Source organism: Cibotium barometz, chromosome 18 (genome assembly GCF_041138505.1).
Source record: "Cibotium barometz isolate CiBa-2024 chromosome 18, ASM4113850v1, whole genome shotgun sequence".
Taxonomy (NCBI): domain Eukaryota; kingdom Viridiplantae; phylum Streptophyta; class Polypodiopsida; order Cyatheales; family Cibotiaceae; genus Cibotium; species Cibotium barometz.
This window is the reverse complement of record NC_141063.1, coordinates 29,570,548-29,597,474: the sequence shown is the minus strand read 5'-3', so window position 1 is coordinate 29,597,474 and position 26,927 is coordinate 29,570,548. Positions and strand designations below refer to the sequence as shown.

Genomic DNA, 26,927 nt, shown 5'->3' with positions numbered 1-26,927 from the left:
GTGCGATGAAGAGGAGCAAAAAAAAAAGAGCAGTAGGAAACTAGTCCATAATTTAAAGAGAAAGTAAAGCTATATTTGTGCACGCAGTGATTTGATTGCGATTTTTGAAGCAAAGTGAACCTTACGATTTTCAAGTGCTATAGTGAAGCTCTTCAATTGCGACTGCTAGCTCAGGAAGAACCCTTTGGTAATTAATGGATTAACCCAATAAAATCACGACGATTCCTTTAGCCACCTCAAGGCCCACCCTCCACACAAGAGGAGCCCCTATTTCCCATGCTCCACCCATGAAGTCAACCGATTCTGGCTTCTTCTAGACTCATATTATTTTACGAATTAACCTTTTATTTTTTAACGAGGATAGCGCGCACTAGACAACGTCGCCTCACCTAAATTCCTTAGCACGCAGACAACTGCTGCGAGCATTTGTGGTTCGCCCCTCCCCTCTCCCCCAAAGACGAGGCTGTGATCTCAGAAGACAAGAGAGGGTTATCATAGTTCCCAATCAGCTCAGCTGCGGGTCTCCCAGAGGTAAGTGCCCACCCTTTGCTGCCTTTCAAGCGGACATTGCTATTCCTTTTATGGTGGTTTCAGAGCTCTTGCTTGTTGGTTTCGCACTTTCAATAACCTTCTTTACAGAAGTAGGCACATCGCCTTTGATATATGCTCAAAGTTTGAGTACATATACACTAGCAACAGAGATTAACCCTATCTCACGATATATGCAGATGTGGTTACTTTACACCCAGGGCACATCGCCGCTTCTCGGTGGTCTTAATGACAGACATCATTGTGGAGACTGCTTTGCCTGCTCATACACATAATATTCAGCTTATTGCACTTCATATATCAATTTGAAGTGGTATGCACCCTTTTGGATCCCTTCATTAAGAGCTTTCCATTGTCAATGTCATCCCTTAATGTCTTGCAAGTATTGTTTTGGAATGTTTGTTAAGAGCTTTCACAAAGGTCAGTGATGCCAATTCTCTTCCTTCATCGCTTGCATCGATTTACTCCAAACTCATTCCTTCACATGTTATAAGAGCTTTTTGGTTCATAACTAATGTAGTTATAATCTCAAAAAGAAATACCTCCAAAGCCTAGTTGTTATCTTTCCAGACCTCTTTTTGGTCTCAGAGGGGAAATTGGGTAACCAGTCAGCAGTGGTCTATTCATTACCACCAGTCTCTCAATATGGTTTGCTGCTTTTACAACTGTAAAGGTGATATTTGTGCAAGATTTGGACTGATAGCTGAGAATTTCAAATGTACCTTACTTCTTGCTGTTTGTGAAAAGAGGATCACATATGAGAGAAGTATCTGGTTTGGTAGATTCACTACATAACTCTTTGATGCAATCCTTTCCTTATATGGATTTCTGCCAACTTCCCCCATGAGAATATCACACTATTTACACTCAATTCCGAATGATCCCCACATAAGATTCATGGAGAGGGAGAGGAGGAATATGTTTTCCTAGGAGCAGTTGTGTCTACGACACAAGGTCCCTTCATCCTAGAACTTAATTTCCCAAAGATAGTTGGGGATTTTCAACTCAACATTTATTCCCTAACTATTTGGATTAGTTTTGAGCCCCATTGTTTTTCTGGGAACTGTTTTCTCCAATTTCTATATTCCTTTTAAATCCCATGTTGTGGATCTAGAGAGGATAATCAACAAACCCTATGTTTCAAAGGTGGAATCCATGTTGGTGGCGTATGAAAGAAAGTGAAGCAAATAGAAAAACACAGATGTGGGCCCAGATACAAGACATGTAAATGCTGGAAACTGATGTTTATTGCTGAAAACTGAGCACAAGGGAAGCCCGTAGGTGTTGTACAATGATAAGAAGCAGAAGCAGCTGCTAATGACCTCAAGTGGATGCAAAAGAATGAGATGAAATGGGGGAAAGGGGGACAACCCTTATATATTCCCCATGAGAGCTGGTCGGTCAGCTGTAGCAGGCGGACAGCATCACAATAGCATAAAAATGCTATAAAAGGAATAAAAAAATGGGAAAAATGCCTAAATAAATATGCACATGCAAGGCCTCATAAATGGCCAGTACAAGCATGAAAATGATGTAGACCATCTGGAGATGATATATTCCAACACCTCCTCTTCAGCGCCAGAGGGTCGGTCCAATACCAGCACGTTGAAGTAAGAACTCCAAAAGTAGCCGAAGTTCGGTTCGGGGGATCCTTTGGTTGATCAATGTCCCGTAAAGCATACAAGACTGAAAAGGCCTCAGATGGCTCTGCCATGACTAGTGAGGCCATGTGTGTAGGGTAGTTTAGGTGAGAAATAGACGATAAACTTTAAAGAGCCTTGTGAATCAGGGACAAGGTCATTGAGTGATGGGGAGTTTTGGTTTGCACACATGTAGAGCAGGACTGTTGGGAGTAAACACAGCAAGACATCAGGCTGCAGGTCAACACAGGCTGTCAATGCCTAACAATGCCTGAGCACTAACAAGAGCTGGTCAGGTGAGTGACATAATGGACCTGGATGATCAGTGGTCAGACATTACGAACATAGGATGGAAGAGATTGAGAACCAGACTGGTTTTCGATGTATATTTGTGATTATTGCATGCTCATGTACAAGGTGACTACAGTGCAGCCAATGCTCTACTATGCAGAATACCCTAAGCTGTAAGCTCTACTGACTGTTTCACTCTCTTTCTCTCTATCTGTCTCTACTCTTTACCACTGTACATACATCTGTCCAAAAACGTTTGGTTTAGCAGGGCATACCCATCTTGCTGACTGTTACAAGGACAAGATTACAAGAACACTGATGTACATTCTGTTACAACAGTCGGCTGGCTGTGCACATGACGCAAAGTTGTGCATGATGAAGCTTTACGACTGACTGCTGGCAGCTGGATTCCTAATCAACACCTATCTTCCGCTTTGTTTTGCTGGAAGTTGACAGCTCCTTCTTGGCATGCCTGGTGGGACTAATCTGTCTGAAAATTGCATTTTGTCCAGCCATAAAAAGGGGATTTATTTGGATTATTCTAGGTTTATTAGATTTTTTCCATCTTTTTGTGTCTTGCTTTGCTGGCCGACCAGCAGTCCACTTGACTATATATATAGCATTACCTCTTCATTCATTCTCTTGTACCACTTCATAGACATATCCGGTACCACATCATCTATCTACCGCCACTGCCGGCGCCTGCCCTACATCAGCACATCTTCTTTGTTGATAGCATATCTGCAGGGTTTTCCTTCAGTAGCATACCTTGGGACAGCAGCCCACTCTCTGCTACATATCATCAGCGTTTCATATCAGTTCATGGGACAACAGCCCTCTTTGCTACATAGAGCACATTTGCGTTTCACATCAGCTCATGGGACAGCAGCCCTCTCTGCTACAGTAGAGCATACCATCGTTTTACGTCAGCTTATGGGACAGCAGCTGTCATGTGCACAGTGTGTATCTAGCGTGTGCTACACGCACACAAGACTAGCTTCGAGGTTTGGGGAAGCTTGGAGCTAGGCAGGCAGATTGGCGAGCTGAGTTAGAGATAGACTAACGGGCGGGCACCCACGTATGGATGGGCGGGCGCCCAAGTGTGGACGCCCGATGACCGGCCAAGAGCCAATAAAAGGGTGGCCAAGGTTAGACATTAGTCATATAGAGTCTCGCGTGATTTGTGAGAGCTCTATGGTTTGGAGCTTGGATCTAGTGCAGACGTGCACCTGCTTCATGCAGCCGAGGCCGGCAGCAGTCTCGAGGCCCGCGAGGGTAGCTTCGTGGCGGTATGGGACGTCACGAGGTAGAGATTGGTCGGTACGTCCATCTAGTTAGCTCAACTTGTGGCTCGGTGGGGACAGCCAAGTCTGTGGGCTTGCCCATGGCTGTCGTGGTTGGGAGGTGAGTCAAGCCTGCACCCCCTTCTTGTTTGTTTGGTTTATTTGCAGGTTTCGAGTTTTGTACTAGGAACGTTCTACGAGGAGATCCTTTGGGGATTTGATAGTGGTATCAGAGCATGCCTTGTGGACGAGCAAGTCGGTAGGTAGAGAAGATGAGGTCGAAGAAAGGTACGAGTTCGAGAAGCTTGCTGTTTTTCCTGTGCATACTGCTATTTTTCAGATTCAGTATGTTGCTTTTTCATCGTAGGAGCCCGTGATGATGGAGATTGTGGTCTAGTTGGGTTTAGCAAGAAGTAGGGCTGTATGTTCTTGAACTGTTAAACAGTTTGAAGAGAGTGAAAACAAGAAAAAGCCAGTCAGCTGTATGCAAGAGAGAGTGAGAGAGAGAAAGAGAGGGAGAGAAGTGACGCTTGGTGTGTAGCGCAGCCCGCCTGAAACTTGTATGCGCAGCCAGTGTAGGTGGAACTGCAATCGTTGGCGGCTGGTATATGCAATCGGGGTACTCGCAGCCAGGTAGGAGCATAAAGCCAGGGGCCCGTTGTACTCGCAAGTAGGCGCAGGCGTGCCAAGTTAAGCACTGGCGGCCGACCGTATGCGCAACAAGTTCAGGCGCACACGTTAAACGCCGGGGACAAGCGGGTGCAGGCGGTCCCCGTCAATAGGCAAACGGGTGGCGTATAATTTAGCAAAAGCAATCGACGAGTTGTTTTTAGCTTTTGTTTTTTTAGGAAAAAAAAACAATCGATTGCTTTGGGTATTTTCAGATGTGCCTAACGTTTTTATAAACACACTCTTTGAAAAAGGGTTTTAAAAAAAACAATAGTATTGCTTTATAATTGTTTTTTTTCTTTTTTTAAAAGAAAACAGCATATATATATATATATATATATATATATATATATATATATATATATATATATATATATATATGCAAAAAAAAAAACACACAAAAGCAAAAGCTAAAGATAGCTTTTGGAAAAGCCTATATATTTCCCTTAAGCGGGCTTCTTGCCACACATCTCTCAAGTTTTCAAGCTCTCAAGCTCTCGAGTTCCCTAGCACTCTTATTTGTGCAAGATTAATTTTTCTCTCACCTAGCTCTCTTCAAGATATTGACCCAAGAATCGGAGTTGGAGCCTCTTATCGAACGCGAAGGCTTGCCAGCTACGGAAGACACCGATGCCGATCTTTTCGACGATTATGTGTCAAAATTAGATTTCCAAGAGTTTAAAGTGGCTCTTGAAGCTTCTTCTTTGGAACGTCAAGCACAAATCGCCGTACAGATGCAAGCTTTGCAGAACTCCATCTCTCTTTTGACCACTACCCTATTTACTCTTTCGGGTATGGATACCTTGGCCTCTGCTTTAGGCCCCAACATTACTCTGGAATAGTTCGGGGGCGAGCACAAGCAGCGTACCAAGGAGATAGTAGACACTTGGCTACATAAGTGGTAAGTCCATTTTCAGTTCCATCCATATGACGATGGGAAAAAGATCCAGTTAGCAGCAGGTTTTCTCTCAGGCAAAGCTTTGCTTCGGGGGAAGGAACTCAACCCTAAGCCAACGACTTGGGCACAATTCGAAGATGTCTTCAAGAAAGAATTCCTCAAGAAAGAGGACGATTATGATGTGGTTGCCCGGTTTACAGCTTTGACCATGACCTCGCAGCATCTCACTTATGAGGTCTACCTCCAGAAATTTAGAGACTTGCAGATGAAAGCTACGAAGATGGATCCCTCAACTCTTTTGGGATTCTTTGTAGCCGGTTTACCCGACTCATACCGTTTACAGGTTAAAAATAACAAATGCAAAACTTTGGACGAGGCCCTTGATTCAGCTCGTATCTATATTCTAATAGACATCGTTTACCCAGAGAGTTCTCTGAAGGAACGATGGTGTATTTGCGAGTTCCGAAAGATTCCGAGACTTTACGGACAGGTCGATCTCCGAAATTATCCCCTAGATATTGTGGACTATTTCTTATTTTACATGACGGATTGGTTCAGTTGCATATGAATTGGATTGGTTCAGTTGCATATGAACTGGATTTGCCTTCTCATGTGAAAGTTCATCCTGTATTTCATGTCAGTAGACTTAAGGAAGTACTGGGTGGAACAGACCAGTTAGTTACTCCTCAAGAAATCATAGATGTCGAAGACATGACCATTGTTTCACACGAATCTGAAAAGATTCTTGGATTTCGTGAAAGAAGATTACGTAATACGCTTATCACGGAATACAAGATCAAGTGGAAGGATCGTGTTGAGGAGGACGCTACATGGGAGACATTGACTACTCTTCAGAGAGATTACCCTGGCTTTTTAGTGAGCTCAGGAGTGAGCTCTTAGAGGAAGGGGAGTATGTCATGTGCACAGTGTATCCGTGTGCTACACGCACACAAGACTAGCTTCGAGGTTTGGGAAAGCTTGGAGCTAGGCAGGCAGATTGGCGAGCTGAATTAGGGATAGACTAACGGGCGGGCACCCAAGTATGGACGGGCGGGTGCCCAAGTGTGGATGCCCGATGACCGGCCAAGAGCCTTTAAAAGGGTGGCCAAGGTTAGTCATTATTTATATAGAGTCTCGCGTGATTTGTGAGAGCTCTATGGTCTGGAGTCTAGATCTAGTGCAGACGTGCACCTGCTTCATGCAGTTGAGGCCGGCAGCAGTCTCGAGGCCTGCGAGGGTAGCTTCGTGGCGGTATGGGACGTCACGAGGTAGAGATTGGTCGGTATGTCCATCTAGTTAGCTCAGCTCGTGGCTCGGTAGGGACAGCCAAGTCTGTGGGCTTGCCCACGGCTATCGTGGGCAAGCCCACGGCTATCGTGTGGGAGGTGAGTCAGGCTTGCACCCCCTTCTTGTTTGTTTGGTTTATTTGCAGGTTTCGAGTTTCGTACCAGGAACGTTCTACGAGGAGATGGATTTGACAGCAGCCCTCTCTGCTACACAGAGCACACCAGCGTTTTTCTTCTACAGTTTACCTTGGGACAACAGCCCTCTGTGCCATCTCACATCTCGAGACAACATCCCTCTCTGCTCCTCACCATCACTCAGGTATTGTAGCACCCTTGTCACCAGAGCTTGCACGGTGCACCGGACGGTAACCCTCTTTGCTCCTCACCACCCCTCAGGTATTGGAGCACCCTTGTCACTAGAGCTTGCACCACTCGGGACAGTAGCTCTCTCTGCTCTTCATCACCATTCAGGTACAGTAGCACCCTTGTCACCAAAGTCTGCATCATCATCACTTTAGCTTCCGTTGCTCACTACCACCTCGGAGTGCCTCTGCATCCACCGACGTGAGCCTTCGACACCGACCACCTCATGGAGTGCCTTTGCCTCACATTGACGTGAGCCTTCGTCACCAACCGTGCTTCAGCTCCGACATTGTCTTTGCTTCTGCAATGGCCCTCTTCTACTAAGAGTCACCTCACATCAGAGGGCTCTTGTACATATGTTCACTCACCATTATATATAGACTCACTTACCTATTTCATGCTATGTTGTTTTGCTTTGATCTCTCGTACATTTGGTTCTTTCGTCCATTTGCCCTCACATGGTATCAGAGCTATTGTGAGCAAAGGGATTGAAGACCTCCACAGCACACAGCATGGATCGTCTACCTGCACTCCCAAGGATCAAATTTTTTTCTCCCCATCTACATCAACTCACCTTCACTACCTTTCCTATCACGCTCACCCTCTTTGACGTTATCAGACTTTGTTTCCAGAGGGGGATACATTCTTTCTGCTAGTGTGTCAGTGTGGGACCTTGGCATCCTCCATCTTCTCTCATGGTCCTCTTTTTGGCCTGAGAGGGGGTGTGTGAAAGTGGCATTTTGTCCAGCCCTAAAAAGGGGATTTATCTGGATTATTCTAGGTTTATTAGATTTTTTCCATCTTTTTGTGTCTTGTTGTTGGCCGATAGCCACTGGCCTGGCCAACCAGCAGTCCACTTGACTATATATAGCATTTCCTCTTCATTCATTCTCTTGTACCACTTCATAGACATATCCGGTACCACATCATCTATCTGTCGCCACTGTCGGCGCCTGCCCTACATCAGCACATCTTCTTTGTTGACAGCATATCTGCAGCGTTTTCCTTTAGCAGCATACCTTGGGACAACAGCCCACTCTCTGCTACATATCATTTGCATTTCATATCAGTTCATGGGACAACAGCTCTCTCTGCTACATAGAGCACATCTGCGTTTCACATCAGCTCATGGGACATCAGCCCTCTCTGCTATAGTAGAGCACACCATTGTTTTACGTCAGCTTGTGGGACAACCACCCTCTCTGCTACACAGAGCACACCACCGTTTTATCTTCAGTTCATGGGGATAGCAGCCCTCTCTGCCACATAGAGTACATCATCGTTTTACCTTGGGACAGCAGCCCTCTCTGCTCACCATCTCACACCTCGGGACAGCAGCCCTCTCTGCTCCACACCATCACTCAGGTATTGCAGCACCCTTGTCACTAGAGCTTGCACCACCACCACCACTGGGGACGGCAACCCTCTCTGCTCCTCACTACCCCTCAAGTATGGGAGCACCCTTGTCACCAGCGCTTGTGCCGTTGGGGACGGCAGCCCTCTCTGCTCTTCATCACCATTCAGGTATAGCAACACCCTTATCACCAGAGTCTGCATCACCATCGACATCATCATCACTTCAGCTTCCACTGCTCACTACCACCTCGGAGTGTCTCTGCATCCTCGGACTCGAGCCTTCGACACCGACCACCTCACGGAGTGCCTTTGCCTCACATCGACGCGAGCCTTTGTCACCGACTGTGCTTTAGCTCCGACATCGTCTTTGCTTCTGCATTGGTCTTCTTCTACTCAAGGTCACCTCACATCAGAGGGCTCTTGTACATATGTTCACTGACAATTATATATAGACTCACTCATCTATTTCATGCTCCTGCTCTGATCTCTCGTACATTTGGTCCTTTCGTCCTTTTGCCCTCACATAATCTGGTGCAGGTTTGGCATGTGCTGATCTTGAGAAAAGAACAGGCTGATGATAGTCAGCTGAAGCTCTGTTTTGCCTCTGTTGTTGATCATCTTCCGTGGCTTCAAGGCTGAAGCTCTGTTTTGCCTCTATTGCTGATCATCTTCCGTGGCTCCAATGGCTGATCTGTCATTTGGTGCTCTAAATGTAATAGAAATTGAAGCTGCCTCAGAATGATGCAAAGTTGCACATGATGATCTACGGCTGACAGCTGGCAACTGGATTCCCAATCAACACCTATCTTCCGCTTTGTTTTGCTGGAAGTTGACGGCTCCTCCTTGGCGCGCCTGGTGGAACTAAACTGGTGTAGGTTTGGCATGTGCTGATCTTGAGAAAAGAACAGGCTGACGATAGTCAGCTGAAGCTCTGGTTTGCCTCCGTTGCTGATCATCTTCCGTGACTCCAAGGGCTGATCTATCATCTGGTGCTCTCAATGTAAAAGAAATCGGAGTTGCCTCAAGATGCTTGTGCTTGTAAAGGAGTGTGCTCAGGTATGCTGTTGCACTGGCGTCCAGGTTCTCTAAGCTCTGTCCCTCTTAGGGTTGAGTCTTCCCAAGTTTGTACTGTCATTCTGGTGAAGCTGCTCTCGGTTGCAGAGACAATAGGCATTTTTGTGTTGGGCAGCTCGATCGGATAGCTCATTCTTGAATATTTTAAAATTTCCTGATGAACATCATCGGGTTAGCCTGATTGACCGGTAGGTGCAGATTGTTCCACTGTGACTGTTGCACCAGCCTCTGGTCTAGAGGCAGCATACATTAACTTTTGCTAGTCAAACAAGGGTCCAAGAATTGCCGAAAGAGCTAAAGGATGCTCAGACAAGGCTTCAGCAGTAGTACAAAAGCAGTGGCATTCTAATAAACACTGCTAAAAAGCAAAGGGATGACCACCACAGATGGGGTCTGGAAGAGATGCTAAGACAGAAAAAACTTGTGGACAAATACAAACAGTATGCTAACACTCTCAAGGGGGAGGAGAAGACTGCTGAAAGCATCAGTGAAAAGCTAACAGCAAAGCTGACTGAACAAAAGGAAGTGAGTAGAAGATTAGCAGAAGATTAATAGCAACAATGGAGAAGGAGCAAGAATGGATCAAAAACTTGCAGGACAAAGAAAAATTGTTGACTGATTTGTTCAAGCAAGAGTATGCCAAAAGAAGATCAGAGCAGGACTCAGGAGCAGAGACCGCTTCCTTGGGCTGTCTGATTGCAAAGTAAGGGCACTGGCAGTATTTTTCTTCCTTCCTCTTGTTCTAGCATGGGTGTTGTTGATCCATGGGATCCACCTTTACCGGAAGTGCCGCCAGACCTCATGAAGGTAGTCGGATCACCGCCCACTCCTTAACAGGTAGAGCCAGTCCGGCCACATGACTGACTATAACGTCAATGCTGGCAGCTGCCCATGTACCCACTTCTTTGTACAATATGCTGTAACCATCAGGCAGTAAACTGTTAGGATCTTGAATGTAGTGACAGGCGCATACACACTATGCTGCATACTGATACAATGATGTATATCAGCTCTCTTGTGACCTTGTCTTACATATAATAGTAGAGTCATGTGCATTTGCCTTACTGTGTAAACTTCTTTCACTGCATCTGCTTAGTTCTTTCAGTAGTCTCAGTACACTTCTCTTGAAGTGTCTGTGCGGCGGACCTCACCATCCATTTGGTGATCTTGTGTATTGGGCATCCAAGCATTGCTGGATCCATCCTAATCAGCGGACGTCTGTCTTGTTGTGCTGGTTGACCCCTGACACTTTTGGTGATCTTGCTAAGGAACACAAACGCCACCGCTAGAGGAGCACCCAGGGTGCTGAAGTAGAATTTAAAGCAGAGGAGTGTCAGTGTTGAGGCTGCTGCCTCCAAAAGAATCTTGGCCGATAGAGAAGAAGCACTAGAGGAGCTCAAGTAGCAGCAAGTAATGCAAGAACTGGTGCAGAATCAAGAAAAGGGCCAAGAACAAGAGGTAGAACAGCAATAGGAGTACTTAGGATTTCGAGACCTATTCCAAGAAGCGGAACCTGAGCACAAATTCAGAATGGCAAACAACTTCAGCCATAAATAGTTTTCGGCATACAAAGGTAAGAAGATAGAGGATCCAGATATCCATGTCAAAAAGTTTCAGCAAGCATGGAAGGTCTGCAGAGTCCGAGGTCCAAGGCTGGAAGAACCAAAGAGAGACCAGTCTGCAGCCACCTCTGGTGATGTGTCGATGGAGTGGTTCACACAGCTCGATGAAGACCACTTCGACATGTATGAGAAGCTGAGGATGCAGTTCTAAAGAGGTTCCAGAACGTCAAGACTTTAGGACAGCTTACCGACATCATGAGGGAGCTAAAGCAAGAAGATATGGATGTTGAGGTTTATGTAGCAAAAATTCCCTAAGGGAGAGATTGGATGAAGCCAATAGAGCCTTTGAAGAACTAATGGGCGAACGGTTCATAAAGGGGCTGAATCCAAAGCTTAGACAAACCGTCACCATCATAGATGTGGAAGACCTGGGATTTGACGAGCTGGCAAAAGAAGAAGAAAGTAGAGTTGAGGATCAATCCGATAGTGAGATAGAAGAATCGAATGCAGACGATTCAGAAGAGGTAGGGAGTTGGGAACATGTGTGGCTAGTTCCCAGTTAGAGGTGCAAACATGGGTTCACAACGTTTGGAGATGATCATTCCAACACCTCTCAGCTCCAACATGGTGGTCTGACTTCCATACGGGTAAGAGCGGATCAACAGTATTTGGAGGAAGAGGTTTGGTGAAGAGATTAGCTAGGTTGTCCTGATAGGGACAATAGTCCAGATAGATCGTGCCGTCAGCGACAAGCTCACAAACAAAGTGAAAATGAACCTGTCCTGCCATGAAAAGATGGAGTATGTGCCAATGCCAAGGCACTCTGGCTGTCTATAAGAATGCGAATGGGAGAGTTCAAAAGAACATCAAGATTACTCTGCATCTCCATCAACCATAATAGCTCGCAACAAGTATCAAATAAGCACGGAACTCAGCCTCAGTGGAAGAAAGAGAAACTATAGTCTGCTTCTTGGATCTCCAAGAAAAGAGGTGTTGCATGCGCGGAAGCCTTGCTATACTGATCCACAACCCTAAGCTTGATTAAGAACATTGATGCTGAATTAAGATGATTAAGACAGAGGAGAGAGAAGAAGAGAGAGATTGGGGTGTCAAGGTTTTCTTGTATTTAATATGGTACAAAAGGTTGCTTTGATGCTTGTACATGACTTAGGCCTTTGGTTAGCCCCATAGGGGTGACCCTAGCCCTTCTACATGACTTAAACTGATGCTAGATGATGAATGAACTGAATGCGAATGATTGAATTATGGCTTATGCTTATATATTAGTGTGGGACACTAGTTGGCCAGTTCCCTTGCTGTCGGCCTGCTGTGGACAAGATTCCTTTTCATAAATGCTGAATTAAATGATGCGCTTTAACCGCCTGTCGGTCCTGCCACCTGTTGCCATGCTAGGGGAACCGGTTGCCTGCTGTGCGAGCCGACATGATGTTGCTGCCAGCCGACAACCCCTTCATGCATTCTCATGTTGATGCTGAAGATGATGGTGCTGCCGATGATGCTGATGATCTAATGTTGATGAAGATGCTGTAGATGATTCTACTAATGATGATTCCGATGTTGGCTTAACTGCTGACTAATCAAGGATTAAGAATGTTCATGCCAAAGATTAGCCATGGCACGGGCGTGCACGTGACATGAGGCCAGAACCTAAAGTGAAGTAGTAACCAGAAGTGGACTGCTTGGTATCCTGATCACCTGCCTAGTCAGCGTCAGAGTGCCTCCTCTGAAAGAGAGACCATAGTCGAAGGTACGAGATAAGTATCAAAGAACCGTGAGAGTGGCGTGCCAATGAGAATGTCGAGGAGTGGAACATCTGCAAGCTGCGTCCATCAAGATAGACGGAGCGGCTGCCATCATAGAGTGCTCCAACAAGGGGGGAGGGGGGGTAGGCAATAGAAAAGGCCAAAAGATGAAATTCCTCGATAGAAAAAGTACATCTGCGAGCTACGTTGGTCTCGGCATAGATGGATCGGTTCTCATGCATTGAGGAAGGGCAAGAGAAGGGGGGGGGGTGGAGTGTGTGAAAACAATATTTTTCCCAGCCCTAAAAAGGGGATTTTTTGGTTTTATTTGGGGATTTTTGTCTTTGCTGCTGGCCGACAGCCTTTAGGCTGGCCGACCAGCACTCCCCCTTAGTATATATGGCTTTGCCTCATCATTCACCTCAGCATACCATATCATTGATCATATCCGGTACCACTTCATATGCTGCTGCCGCTGCTGCTGCTGCCAGGCTCTACACACCGTCACTTCATCATCCTCGCTTGACAGGACAGCACATCAGCGTTCTCTCTTCTGGCCACATCACGGGACAGCAGCCCACTCTCTCTGCTACAGGCCACACCGTGGGACAACAGCCCTCTTTACTACATCAGCGTTGACATCAGCACTTCATCAGCTTTCACCTTCGGTAAAGCAGCCATTCTCTACTACATCATACCATCGGGACGACAACCCACTGCTTATCTTCACCATCGACACCGCATCAGGTACACATTACCCGTGTCACCAGAGCTTGCACCACTCGGGTACGCATCACCCTTGTCACCAGAGCTTGCATCCCTTAGGTACGCAACACCCTTGTCGCCAGAGCCTGCACCCTTTAGGTCTTGCAGCACGCTTGTCATTAGAGCTTGCACCACCACCACCATTCAGAACGACAGCCCACTCTCTGCTTATCTTCGTCATCGACACCAGATCAGGTACGCAGCACCCGTGTCACCAGAGCTTGCACCACTCGGGACGGCAGCCCTCTCTGCTCCTCACCACCCCTCAGGTACGCAACGCCCTTGTCACCAGAGCTTGCACCCCTTAGGTACGCAGCACCCTTGTCACCAGAGCTTGCACCCCTTAGGTAGGCAGCACCCTTGTCACCAGAGCCTGCACCCTTGTCATCAGAGCTTGCACCACCACCACCACTCAGGACGGCAGTCCTATCTGCTCTTCATCTACCACCTCAGGTATAGCAACATCTTTGTCACCGGAGCGTGCATCACCTCATCTTCTGCTGCCACTACCACCTCGGAGTGCCTCTGCTTCCACCGACACGAGCCTTCGACGCCGACTACCTCTCGGAGTGCTTTGCCTCACATCGATGCGAGCCTTTGTCATCGACCGTGCTTCTGCTCCAACATCATCTCTGCTTCTGCACTAGTCTTTCTACTCAGACTCACCTCACATCAGAGGGCTCTTGTACACATGTTCACTCACCATTATATATAGACTCGCTCACCTATTTCATGCTGTGTTGTTTTGCTCTGATCTCGCGTGCATATGGTCCTTTCGTCCTTTTGCCCTCATAGGGAAGGGAGGGGGGGGGGGCGAGATGGTTGCCCAGGGCGTCGAGGGAGGGAGGGGACCGATTGGGGGAGAAGTGCGCGTAGGTGGGGTTGGGGGCACGAAGGTGCGAGAATGGGGGGGAGAGGGGGCTGTAGGAGGTATGGCGGCGAAGATAGGGGGGGCTGGAGTAGCTAGCACACTGGGTTGGGGGTAGGGGGAGAAAGCGCGCGAGGGGGGGGGGGGGGGGGGGGGGGGGGTCTCTCTCTCTCTCTCTCTCTCTCTCGCTTCTTGGGTAGCCGAAAAAGCATTATTTGCTTGGAGCTATGAGCTATGTGTTCTTCCTTATTAATCGAGAAGACAAGAATGTCATCAAAAAATACACATGTAAACTTTTTGTGATCTCAAAAGAAGATGTCCATCATTCGATTGAATGTGGCGGGGGCATCTGAGAGTCCAAATGGCATGACAAGATACTCATAAGGTGCAAATGTTGTAGGAAGTGTGAGGGCAAAAAGATGAAAGGACCAGATGTGCGAGAGATCAGAGCAGATCAACACAACACGGAATGGATGAATGAATGTATGTATAATGGTGAATGTAATCCAGTACAAGAGGCCCTTTGATGTGCAGTGACTCTGAGTAGTAGACTGGTGAAGAAGCAAAGACAAAGTTGAAGCAAGAGGCTCAGTCGATGACGAAGTCTTGCGTTGGGGACAGTAGTGGCACTCTGTGTGAAGTAGAGGTAGAAGGCTGTGAATATAGGGTGCTGAGAAGGGCCTGCAAATTGCAAGTATGCTGTCAATGGAGGTACAGGGTGCTGCACACAGGACAGGCCCGGAGCAGGGCAGCGACAGAGTGTTGGCTGCTCGATGATGAAGCAAGGCGGCAACAGTCAATGGTGAAGCACGCAGAGCTGCAGGATGGTGTCGATCTTCAATGTATGTGCGTTGGGGCAGAGCGCAGCTGCTGCTGGATACTGTTGGAGCAGTTCGCCATGCAGCAAGATGATGATGATCAAATATGTGATGGCCGGGCTGCTGCTGTGTGCAGAGGGTAGAGCCGACGGCTGCTGGTGCTGATCGTTGATGAAGATGATGTTGGTTGCTGGGCTGCTGCAGTATGCAGGGGGTAGAGCGTCAGTCTGTTGGTTGATGTTCGTGGAGATCAATGATGATTATTGGTGAAGGTGTAGCGTTGCTTTTATATGATGTAGGGCTGTTGGTCAGTCCAGAGGGAGGCTGTCGGCCAGCAGCAAATGGACGAAAATTGCCTTTTGGGCTGGTTGTCACACACCCCCTCTTAGGCCAAAAGGGGACCATGAAAGAAGATGAGAACGATGGTAATTGGGCGAAGAGAAACATGATGGAGTATTTGGCTTTGGGTAGGGTTGGTTATTGCAGGTGTAGATCATGTGCTCTTTGTCTTCTGTAGAGTCTTTTGAGTTTGGGCTGTACTGGATCAATGCCACAATGCAAGGGTTTTCACATGCATGAATGCCCATATAGGTTTTCATTCACACATGCACCCGAAACACAGAGAATAGAATGCGATGCAAAGGGTATGCAAGATGGTAAATGCTATGGAGTGTGTTTTCACACAAGCAGTGCCCTCATGGGGTTTTCACTTACTCGTGTGTCCTTTACAACAATGATAAATAATCCAAATGGTGAGGATGGTCCTCCTCTCAAGATGCTGAGGGTGATGGTGGAGGACGATGTCGATCCGCTCGCGAAGACACTTGAGGATAGGCCGATTGACAAACTTTGTAAGAATGTTAGCATAGTTTTCTGCCGTAGGAATGTATTGGAGCCTGATGGTACCTAGCTCAACCTGTTCCCTAGTAAAGTGAAAATGAACAACATGCTTGGTACGGTTAGAAAAAATAGGATTGCGAGTGAGGACAACCGCACTCTGACTGTTGACAAAGATGGTAGTAGCGGTGTCCAGGGGAACACACATCTCCTCGAGAAGCTGACGGAGATACATATCCTCAATGGTGGCGTCGTAGGGGGCCTGGTACTCGGCCTCAGCTAAAGAACCTGCAACGGTATCATGCTTCTTGCTAGACAAAGAGAAAGGGCTAGATCCAAGTGAGTACAAATAACCACCATGAGAACGTCGGGAATCAATGTCACCGGCCTAGTTAGAGTCCGTGTAACCACGCAAGGTGAACCCATGACTGAAGTGATGTCTAAACATATAGGTACCTGCTAGACAGCAAACAACTCTCATCGTTGAACTCCAATGTGGCTCCTTCGGAGCATTGAAATACTGACTTAAGATGGATGTGCAATAGGAAATGTCAGGTCTTGAGTTTGTGAGCCATATGAGTTTCCCAACCACTTGGTGGTAGGCTCGCTCTTCATGTGGTGGTGAATCCACTTCCTTTGTAGTGCAAACGTCTTGTCGAAGTCAATGCCTTCTTTTTGGTGAAAGCCTTGCACTACAAGCCGGGCTTTGTACTTGTCCAAGGTACCATTGGCTTTAAATTTGGTGTGGAAAATCCATTTGGTTCCAATAACCTTCTTATGACAAGGGCGATCCACAAGGGACTACGTGCCATTATGGTCAATGCTTTTGAGTTCTTGTTCCATAGCCTGTTTCCAGGTTGGCTGTTTGATTGCCTCTTTCTACGATATTGGCTCATCATGTGCCACATAGTCTGTTAAAAACAAAGAGGCAAATGAGGCATGAGGATTGAGCCTGGTGGACCGACGAGGACCATCCAAGGGGGTATCGTTGGGAAGCATGCGTGAACCCCACATGGTCTGTTTGTACCAGCGGGGTAAAGGGTCCGTGGGTGGCTGTCGATCGAGTTGTTCGGTAGTAAGAGCGGAGGCTATGAGCTCTTGCAAAGTAAGATTAGGGACAATTTAATGCTCGATTGATAGGCTGGATGAAAACCGGATTGAAATTTCCTCCTCTTCTTACTCTTGGAATGCATAAAAGGTGAGACCTCTAACAAGATCTTTCAAAACTTGTTCACATATTGTTGTACGGTCTCATGATCCTTTTGATCTATTTTATCCAACTTTTGTGTAATTTTTTGCACGGCATTTAGAGGGAAGAACTAAGCATTGAACCGTTCTTTGAGTTCATCCCAAGTAGAAATAGGTTGGTAGGATATCTTTTCGGATATCCACCAATGGGTAGGTGTGTCTTTTGAAAACATGTTAACATGGCAACTTTTGATTTCTCGGTGAATGTCTCATCATTAAAGGCTATGTCCAATTGGGCAATGAAAGCCATAACCTTGCTTGCATCATAACTCACCATGAAAAGCAACTTTACTGACTTATCGCCTTTCTTAAACTCTTTGAGCTTTTTAGTATGCGGGTCATCCCCTTCATACCTTCTCCACTGTGTGTGTGTGTGTGTGTGTTTTTTTTTTTTCCAACTGGCCTTTGGCCCAAGATCCTCCCATAGCTACCAAATTTCACTGTCCGTAGACAACCGCCCATAGGCGCTTATTTATCCACCCATCGGCGATGTTGCCGAGGAAGCACCAAGGGGGGTTTTGAACCCAAGACCTCTTGGTCCTAGGCGAACACCTTCACCACTTGAGCTATCACCTCATTGGCACCTTCTCCATTCCTTGACCAACAGGGCAGCCCTTGCCTCGTGTGACGTATCTGCATAACGATGTGATTCAAGAGGCATGGTGGTACCATGTAGTCTATAAGTGGGAGGCCGAGTTACATGTGACCTTCCTGGTTGCATATATTCATCTTCATTTGCATTGGCTCCCTCATGTGCTTTCTCTTTGGCATGAGTAGCATGAATAACAGGTGCAATACTTGCATGGCTAGAAAATTGATGCATGTGCTCATTATGCGAGAGCTTGCATGCCGATCATTGTCACTAACATAGCTGTCACCACAGGATTCATGTTGGGTAGATCCATGATGAGAAGTCATTGAAGGCTCTTCTCTTTGCACTAAAGATTTCAGCTTACAAGAGATTGGGCCACTTGTTCAATGTGAGGAGGCTTCTTGAAGCGTAGTTATTAGTACACCCACATGACCCTCAAATACATCACCTTTGCGAATCAAAAATGAGAGTGCCAAATCCCTTGGCTTCACTCCAATTCCCGTGCCATGGAATCCATAATGTGATCACAAAATGATTTCTTGGCCTCCACAAACTGCTGGACCTATGGGTCCTCATGCAAGAGCTTAACTCAATTTCCTTAGCCTAGAGAAGGTGGGTCATATGTGCAATCTCAGCCTTGAGCGACGTAGGCTCTTCTTCTTGTACTATCGCTTTTTGCCTCGGCATGGCTGTCCCACAACTACATGATCTTGGACATGAGCTGCATGTACATGTCCATCCCGTAGTACCTTCAAAGTTCGATGCATGTGTACCACTGGAATGCCCTCCAGAATTGAGTACTTCTATTGATGGCAGTGTTGCATCAAGATGGAAACGCAAGTTGAATCCCACTGAGTGCAATCCCTCAATATATGACAAATAACTCCTAGTTGTGATCCATGTATAATATTGGAAGCATTTCTTTAGATTGTCTTCCACACTAAAAGCGAAAGAAAACCATGCTTTGATACCAATGTAATATATCCGGGTGGGATTGTGTATTAAAACACTTAGTCACTTAAACAGTGGACACGTCACAGAACACATCACAACATTGCAAAGCTGAAAACTAAAAATACACCTGCAATAAGTGAATGGCCGGTCCCTTCCTCAAATAAGCTTTATTATCTTGGTAGAAAAGATAATAAACTTCATAGGCTTCCAAATCCAGCTGTCCATGCACAATGCAGTGAAAGCAATATCAAACGAGTTTTGTCATTGATGGACTTCAACCACCAATGCCTATACTATCTCTCCCACTACTCGTCTTTGGCCATGCACCCATAGGCATGGACAGTCCCTAGAGCAATAGGACCAAGATATGTAGTACAAAGTGAATACGTGATTGGTTCCTCACACCCACGTAGGGTTTATAGGAGTTTACCAATCCAAACATAAGAATCTCACATCCCCCAAGGGTTCACAGGAGTTTACCTTGCAATATGAGTTGATTACAACGGAATTCTTCACGTGGAGTGTACCACTAGCAGGTATTCAACTTTGTGGATGTGGCAGCTACTGGTACAACAACGGGCACAATAGTAAATTAGGGTTTTCGCAATTCAGGGTTTCAACAAATTAGGGCTTTAGTTGAGTTAGGGTTTCTGAAAATTCAGCAGTTCCATGAGTAGGTGCATGTACCAAAAGCTACTAAATGTTGGAATATATCATCTCCATTGTTGGGAAGGAGGGAAGCTAGCCTGCACACACACACACACTCACAACCTCAAGCACAGAGAAACGTGAGAGTGCTGGAAAAGATATACTCAATAATGATATGAAATGGAAGTACAAGTGAGTACTAAAAGGCCTAGGGCAAAGTGTCCAACACACGTAAGTGTGTTCACACGGGGAAAAAACCTGTGTCCAGTCACAGGGAAAAAGTGCCCGTGAGTAAGCTGGGTTCACACCTGAACTAGCCAGGAGTGGACATGACCAACAAACCCCCCTCAAGTGAATGGTGTGAACGGGTAGCAGCAGGGTGATAAAGCTGTAAATGCTGCCCTGCACTATGCTCCACAGTAAGAGATGGAAAAAGCAAGCACTTTATGACAGGGAAAAGGAGAATCCCCAATGTCATAGTGCTACTGCTAGAGCACAGTAGCACATAAATGCATCACCAGAAATGCATGGCAAAGATCATGTGGCCATCAACTGCATCAAATCAAGAGGCATCGCATAATACCCCCTTGAAGGCAAGCATCCAAATGCCAAGTTGAACTGCATGTAATCCACATAAATGCTCTGTAACTGCACCAGTGATAAGCATAAGAAGAGGTAGTAGATATACGCACGTGTAAAGGCAACAAGATCCAAAAGTCATGCCTGTGAGACATGCAATGTAAGTTGCAAAAGTGAAACTCATCAATGGAGGATCCGATGAGGAAAAATCAGCAATGGTAGGGCTGATAAAAGTAAAAATTCAGCAATGCGAAAAGCTGAAAATGGGGAGAAAAAGTGGGGGCTCGAGGCGGGCATGAGCCAATGCTATGAGAGGATAGGTAAACTCTCAGCGATGCCATGATCAGTGGCATGTATGGCAAGTGTAAAGATGCGTAATCCCACAGTGAATGATATACATGTGACATGTCAAAACCATGAGAGCAAGCCAACATTGGCCAAGTGTGTAAAAGGCACTCCCAATAAACATCACATGCGAGAAAGTGACAATGTCAACACTGTAGAAACAATCCCGCTGCAAGGGATAACAGCATAAAAGGCATCTCCAGTAGACATCACATAAGAGAATGCGTCTAGCATAGACAAGCATAAGGGTCAACAAGCATAAGTGACCATGAGGCATCACCAACTGCATGTGGGCAAGTAAAATCCCCCCTTGAAATGCATCTGCCAGACAATGCATACCATGGAGTACAGACTATAAAGCATAGTCATCAAAAGCAATGGCATCAAAAGACATCTTTGCAGGCAATGAAGAAGTAAGGGTCAAGGCTGACACGTGTAGCCAAATTGGCCTGATCTGCACGTGTGGAAGAACATGCCATCTTCTTCTTTTTTTAACTCTCAATACGCTTCCTGCATTCCTCTATGGTGTGCCTTGTTTTCCTGCAATAGTTACAACGCTTTTTCTTTTCAGGCTTGTCCTCTGTCTTGGGAGGATCCAATAGGCTAGGTTTAGGCCCAGATCTATTCCCACGAAAGGGAGCAGCCATTGCTGACTCAGCAGACATCATGTTGTTCCTGTTGGAATGAGATTGCTCCACTGAGCAAGAGAGTCACAAGGTTGTCAAAAGTGACCGCATTAGGTGCATTGCCAGCCAACAACCGTAAAGTGGTGCCAAATGTCTGATAAGAGTCAAGCAAGTTACGCAAAACTATCTAAACAAGATAGCTATCTATCAAGACCTCATCAATGTTAATGAGCTGCTCTCGCAGGTCCTTCACATGCGTAAGGTACTGATCGATAGAGTCACCTTCAAGCATGCGGTCAGTCTCAAGCTTGCCCCGAAGGTGAGCTACACGAGCCTCATTGCGACTTGAATACAACGTCGCCAAGGTGTCCCAAGCATCCTTTGCAGTGGTGCAAGAACGAATGTGCGAAATGATATGCCTGCGGCACGAGAGAGAAATCAATGCATGGGCCTCAGCATCCCTAGCATCCCAAGTGCGCTGTTTGCTGAGTAGGAGGAAGACGGGGAGGTGGACCTGCATGAGGGTGAGCGGGAATCACTTCACCTTCTGCTGGAGCAGGTGCAAGAGGATGCTCCTCAGTGCCATCCACATACAACCATACATTTTTGGCGACCAAAACATGATGCATCATATAAGCCCACATAGGGTAGTTGTCCCCATTGAGCTTGTCCTCTTGAGATAGCATTCCAAAGAGGTCATTATTACTGTTGGCCATGATAGCATAGCAAATCTGTCACAAGTCACCACGAGTATGCAATGCCCAGCAAAACCGTAAGAATGCAGGAGATAAATAGCAGGATAACCAATGGACTAAAAGGGAACTCCTTCACCACGAGAAATACACACAATGATGCAAATCTGTCAAAGTGTCCACAATGGCATACATATACTGCAACAAACCACAAATGTATATACATGTGCCGTGAAAACACAATCAGCTGACACTTGTAAGAGCTGCAAGTGCGCAAATCCTGTAAATCTGCTAATGCGATTGTCACCTGTACTAAATGCTGTAATGCCCAAAAAATTGGGGGAAATGCCCCAATGCCAATCAAATGTGCCTGTAATACCCAGAAAATTGGGGGAAATGCCCCAATGTCAACCAAATGTGCCTGTAATACCCAAAATTGCCTGTAAATAGTGCCAATTTCTGTAAAATCTCCAAATTTCTAGTGCAATTATGCACCAAATCTGTTGAAATCAATGCCAATGTGTGCCAATGTTGCAATTGCAGGCTCAATGGTGAAAAGCCCCAAATTTGAACAGGCAATTTGTGCAATTTCAGGTCAAAACTTTGCAAATCTCACAAAGTTAACCTGGAAACCTGAATGGGATTGAATTTTTTTTGAAAATTTTCAAATACCTCAAATTTTCCAGTATGCAGGTACACTTTGCAGAGTGGTGCAGATCTGTACAGAGGGCAGCTAGGCAGGGCGGCGTTGCGTCGAAGGTAGACAGGCGCAGGCGCAAGCGGGTGCTGTCGTAGGCGGCGCAAGGCACCCAGATCTGAGGCGCAAGGCGGCGTAGAGGACGGGCGGCGCTAGAGTTGGAGCGGTGTGGGCGGCACGAAGCAGATCTGGGGCGGCGCGAAGCAGATCTAGACCGGCGGCGGACGGCTGAGGGCAGATCTGGCGGCACACATGGGCGGCGGGCAGCTGAGGGCAAAACCCTAACCCTAACCTAATGCAGCAAAACCCTAAAGCCCTGATGTGTGCAATAGGCTCAAGCTCTGAAGGGCAGCAGGGGGCAAACCCTAATGCTAACCCTAACCAAGCTCTGATACCAATGCTGGGTAGGAGGGAAGCTAGCCTGCACACACACACACACACACACACACACACAACCTCAAGCACAGAGAAACGTGAGAGTGCTGGAAAAGATGTACTCAATAATGATATGAAATGAAAGTACAAGTGAGTACTAAAAGGCAGAGGGCAAAGTGCCCAACACACATAAGTGTGTTCACACGGGGAAAAAACCTGTGTCCAGTCACAGGGAAAAAGTGCCCGTGAGTAAGCTGGGTGCACACCTGAACTAGCCGGGAGTGGACATGACCAACATCCATACGGTTACATCACCTTTTTTCCCATGCTTGTACTGGTCATTTTATGAGACCTTGCATTGGCATATTTAACAGATATTATTTAGGCAATTTCTACCATTTTTAAGGCATTTTATAGCATTTTATGCTGCTGGACAGCTGTCAGCCTGCTACAGTTGGCCGACCAGCTCTCTGGAGGGATATATAAGGGTTCTCACCCTTCCCCTCACTTTTCATCTCATTCTTGCATATTTGCTGGAGGTCATTGGCTGTAGCAACAGTCTGTTATGCTTGTAAGCACCTACGAGCTTCCCTCGTGCTCATTTTCAGGAATAATTAACTGTTTTCAGCGTTCTACTGTTTGATCTCTATGCATATGTATGTAAGCTTTACACTTAAGCATAGAGTTCATATGCTTAAGTATTGATCTCATATAATGTTTATGCAAAGATCACAATGCTTGAGCATATAGTTTGATGTGTAGGTATGAAGCTCCTTGTTTTTGTTGAGAACATTCTAAAAATTAAGGTTTTTGCAAAATTAGGGTTTTTGCAAAAATTAGGTTTTTAATCACCATTGGCATGGATAATCTCTGTTCATGAAGTTAGTAAAATCTGCAGGCATTCTTGTGCACAGACAAATTTCACTCAGGCCCATCAGAAAGTCATATAGTCCAGGATCTAGGCAAGGATCCATTGACCCCAAATGGCACCAATCCAGAGCACAAGGCTCAAAGCAAGGGTGGACCATTTGGATGGCCAAATGGTGACACGTGAAATATTATGTTTAAAAAAAGGATGGAGGATTTGATGGAGTCCTTGAAATACATTGGCCCAAACACTCTAAGTAGCATGCATTTACAGCGAGCACATCCTTAACAGGTTACGACTTCATGGTGGTCAGTGTTGGATTATGGTGCATAACCATGAAAATCCACTAGTTAAAATGGGTCTTAGTAGAAAAACCATTTGTTGATGGGGCATCACAAAAAAGATGTTGTGGATTGAGAGTTTGGTAGATGGCTTGGGAGGGCATGGGTTAATACTACTTTATAGATGGCAGGTTAGCTGTCACATGCATCAGCACCAACACTCAGATGCATGTGCCATGCCAGGCTTCTAGTTAGGGGAAGGTCTCAGCCTATGGTGTGAGCAGTAAAGACCCCAAAAGAGGCTATTCGTGTGAGGTTGGGTGTGCCGATATTTGGCAAAAAGTGTTTGCCCACCGAAGTGTGGATGCAATAAATGAAGAATGCAAGTAAAGGCAACTTACACAAATCAAGGAAAAGTTAACCGACTTAGTCGGCCTACTTTTCTATAGGTAGGACCCTCTCTGTTTTCTACAAGTCTTTTGCAGCAGCCAGCCAAGAGAGAGAAGATCAATCTTGAAGAGTAGCAGAATCAGCCCAAAGAGCAGCACATTCAGCCCTTTGAAGCAACCTGACTAGTAGGAATCAAAGCAGGTTAGTCCAAGGCTTCCTCTTGCATCAGATTTTTTTTTTCCGAGAAAAGATCCTTTCATTAGTTATGTAAAAACGCCCGTAGGGCTACAAAAGATCTCTCCTGCTCCTAAGAGAGAGAAGAGCAGTGAATACATCATGGCAGCCCGGGAGACTCTCCCTAGGTGCTGTAAAGTACAAGCATCAGTATAAAGAACTGAGCGGCTAAATCATACAATAGGGGGGGGGGGAGAGCCAAACAGGTGGCCTGTAGTGCCAACGGGGGGATCCCGTGTGTAGGGTGTAGAACGGGCCGCAGCGCCAAGTGGCGTGAAAGGCCTGGCGCCGTAAGATCGCCTCATCCGAGTCTCCCCGGATGCGGTCGTACTGTCCTCGCAGGGTGTGGATCAACTCCTGCCAAATCCCCCGAACAGTCTCTGCTGGTGGCTCTAATCTCCCCTCAAAGGCCGTAAAGCACCGGGCCCTCCAGGTGAACCAGATGGTGAGGCTGCTGAGGAGCTCCCATCGTAAATCCCTCTCCTGTGTCCAGCTGGCGGACGAGAAATCCGGTGCCGGAACCAGGCGAGGCTGGCCCCTAATAAATCTGATGGCCTGACTGCCCTGCTCCATCTCATAGCCCATAGCAGGCCCTGACGAAGTCGACCAAGCAGCGGCACCCCACGTAAACATACCCTCTGGAGAGAGGGGGGCCAGAATACGCAGCATCCGCAGCCAAATCTGCTGTGCCTTAGGGCAGTTCAAAGGCAATGTCTCTGTGTCTCCATAGGGTGGCCGCATCGGACGCAGGCCGCCGGAAGACCGCTGTAAACAAGCCAAGTGCCAACTGCTGAGCCCCTGTGGGCGACCAGCCACTGAAAAGCCGAGATCCTGCGGGCCTGTCGACTAGCCCAGAGCCGAGCCCAGAAATCCTCCAGGAACTCCTGTGAAAGTCCCTGCAATCGCCAATGCCCCGCTGCCGCTGGAGAAACCGTCCTCCTCGCCGTCAAAATATGCCGTCCCAGCCGAACAGTATACTGGAAAAAAGTGATCTCTGTGGCCTCAAGGGATGCATAAGGATCATGCCACTTGTACTCCCCGGGGTCCCACTGTAGCCGGGCCAAGGGGCGCGCTGCATATGCCCATATGCGCCAATCCGGGAGCACATCAGCAGGGTCGGGGTCAATATGCCACTTCCGAGAAGCGGCAGCCACTACCCGAATCCTCTGAAAGGTGCACTCTGCAACCAAAGGCGACTCCACCTCCACTCTCTGGAGTCTGCCCTCATCCTGAATCTCATAATAAAGGCATCTGCCATCCTCAGTGTTGGCTCTGACAGCAATCAGGATCTCCAACTGTGTAAAGGCTCCCATCCACCGTGGGGCCACTGGCTCGAGGGGTGTGAACCACTCCTCTGTAAGTGCCTCTTGAATATCATCCCTCATAATCAACCCCCCTCTGAAGTGACTAAGCCTCTCCACCTGGGTCTCCTCTGGTAGACTGCAGAAAGCCTGCCAGTCTCCAAAACTACGAGCTGGGCCTGCCGCTAAAGGTCCCCAGGCTAGACGAGGCCGAGAACCAAGCATATGACCTTGCTCCGTACGAACCGCTGGGCTCCAGATGAGCGGCTGCCTGGCCCGCTCCTCAACACAAGAAGGAGGCCGCTGAGAAAGCCCCGGTCTCAGCAGCTCCCAAGCTCTCAGGATACTCAAAGCAAATCTGTCCTCCCATCCTCTACTGAGGCCTGTCCTCCTCATCTCTATGAAGATCCAGCGAATCTCTGGTGCCCAAGTACCCCCTGCAGGGGGCGCCCGAGCCTGCAGTCGCTGCAAGAGGAGCTCTTTCCAAGGCTCAGCGCCTGGAAGCAACCCCCGAACAATAAGCTTCCCCAATAAGGCTCTACTCTGATCAACTGGATCTATAATGCCCAAACCGCCCTGAGCCAGCGGAAGTGTAATAACTGCCCATGCAACCTTTGCCCGAGCTGGCTGACCGTCCCGCCCAGACCACAGAAAGTTCCTGATCAGCCTCTGTACCTGGCTGATGCAAGAGCTCGAGAAAATCCAACAAGACGTAATGTACCACATGGTCGCTAACAGCACCTGATTTGCCACCACCACCCTCCCAGCCAAGGATAGTCGAGCTGTACTCCAATACAGTAGCTTCTTCCGAATACTCAGAAGAAGCGGGGCAATCTGCTGCTCAGGTGACAAATCGAGGCCAATCTGGCATCCCAAATACCGCACTGCTGTGCCTGGAGGAATCCATCTAAAACCGGGGTCTGGGCTCCATGCCGGAGTGGGAGCACTACTGATCCAAAAGGCCACTGTCTTGCGCCAATTGATCAATGCTCCCGAAGCTGCACTAAAAACCTGGAGCGACTGCTCTGCCCGAATAAGATTGGCCTCATGGCCATGCAAAAATAAGCCCGTGTTG

At 47.1% G+C, this 26,927-nt stretch overlaps 1 protein-coding gene across 2 annotated transcripts in view; it reads left to right on the top strand.

The window, feature by feature from the left end:
• The first annotated feature begins 206 nt into the window (after window positions 1-206).
• The window catches only part of LOC147629176 (uncharacterized), a 47,073-nt gene continuing 20,352 nt past the window's right edge, over window positions 207-26,927 (top strand). The window contains exons 1-2 of one of the 2 annotated variants that reach the window (XR_015267915.1): window positions 207-531; window positions 729-862. The gene's annotated coding sequence lies outside the window, so the exon portion shown is untranslated. The remainder of the gene's footprint in view (window positions 532-728; window positions 863-26,927) is intronic. The other variant, XM_086812432.1, reaches the window with a different exon arrangement.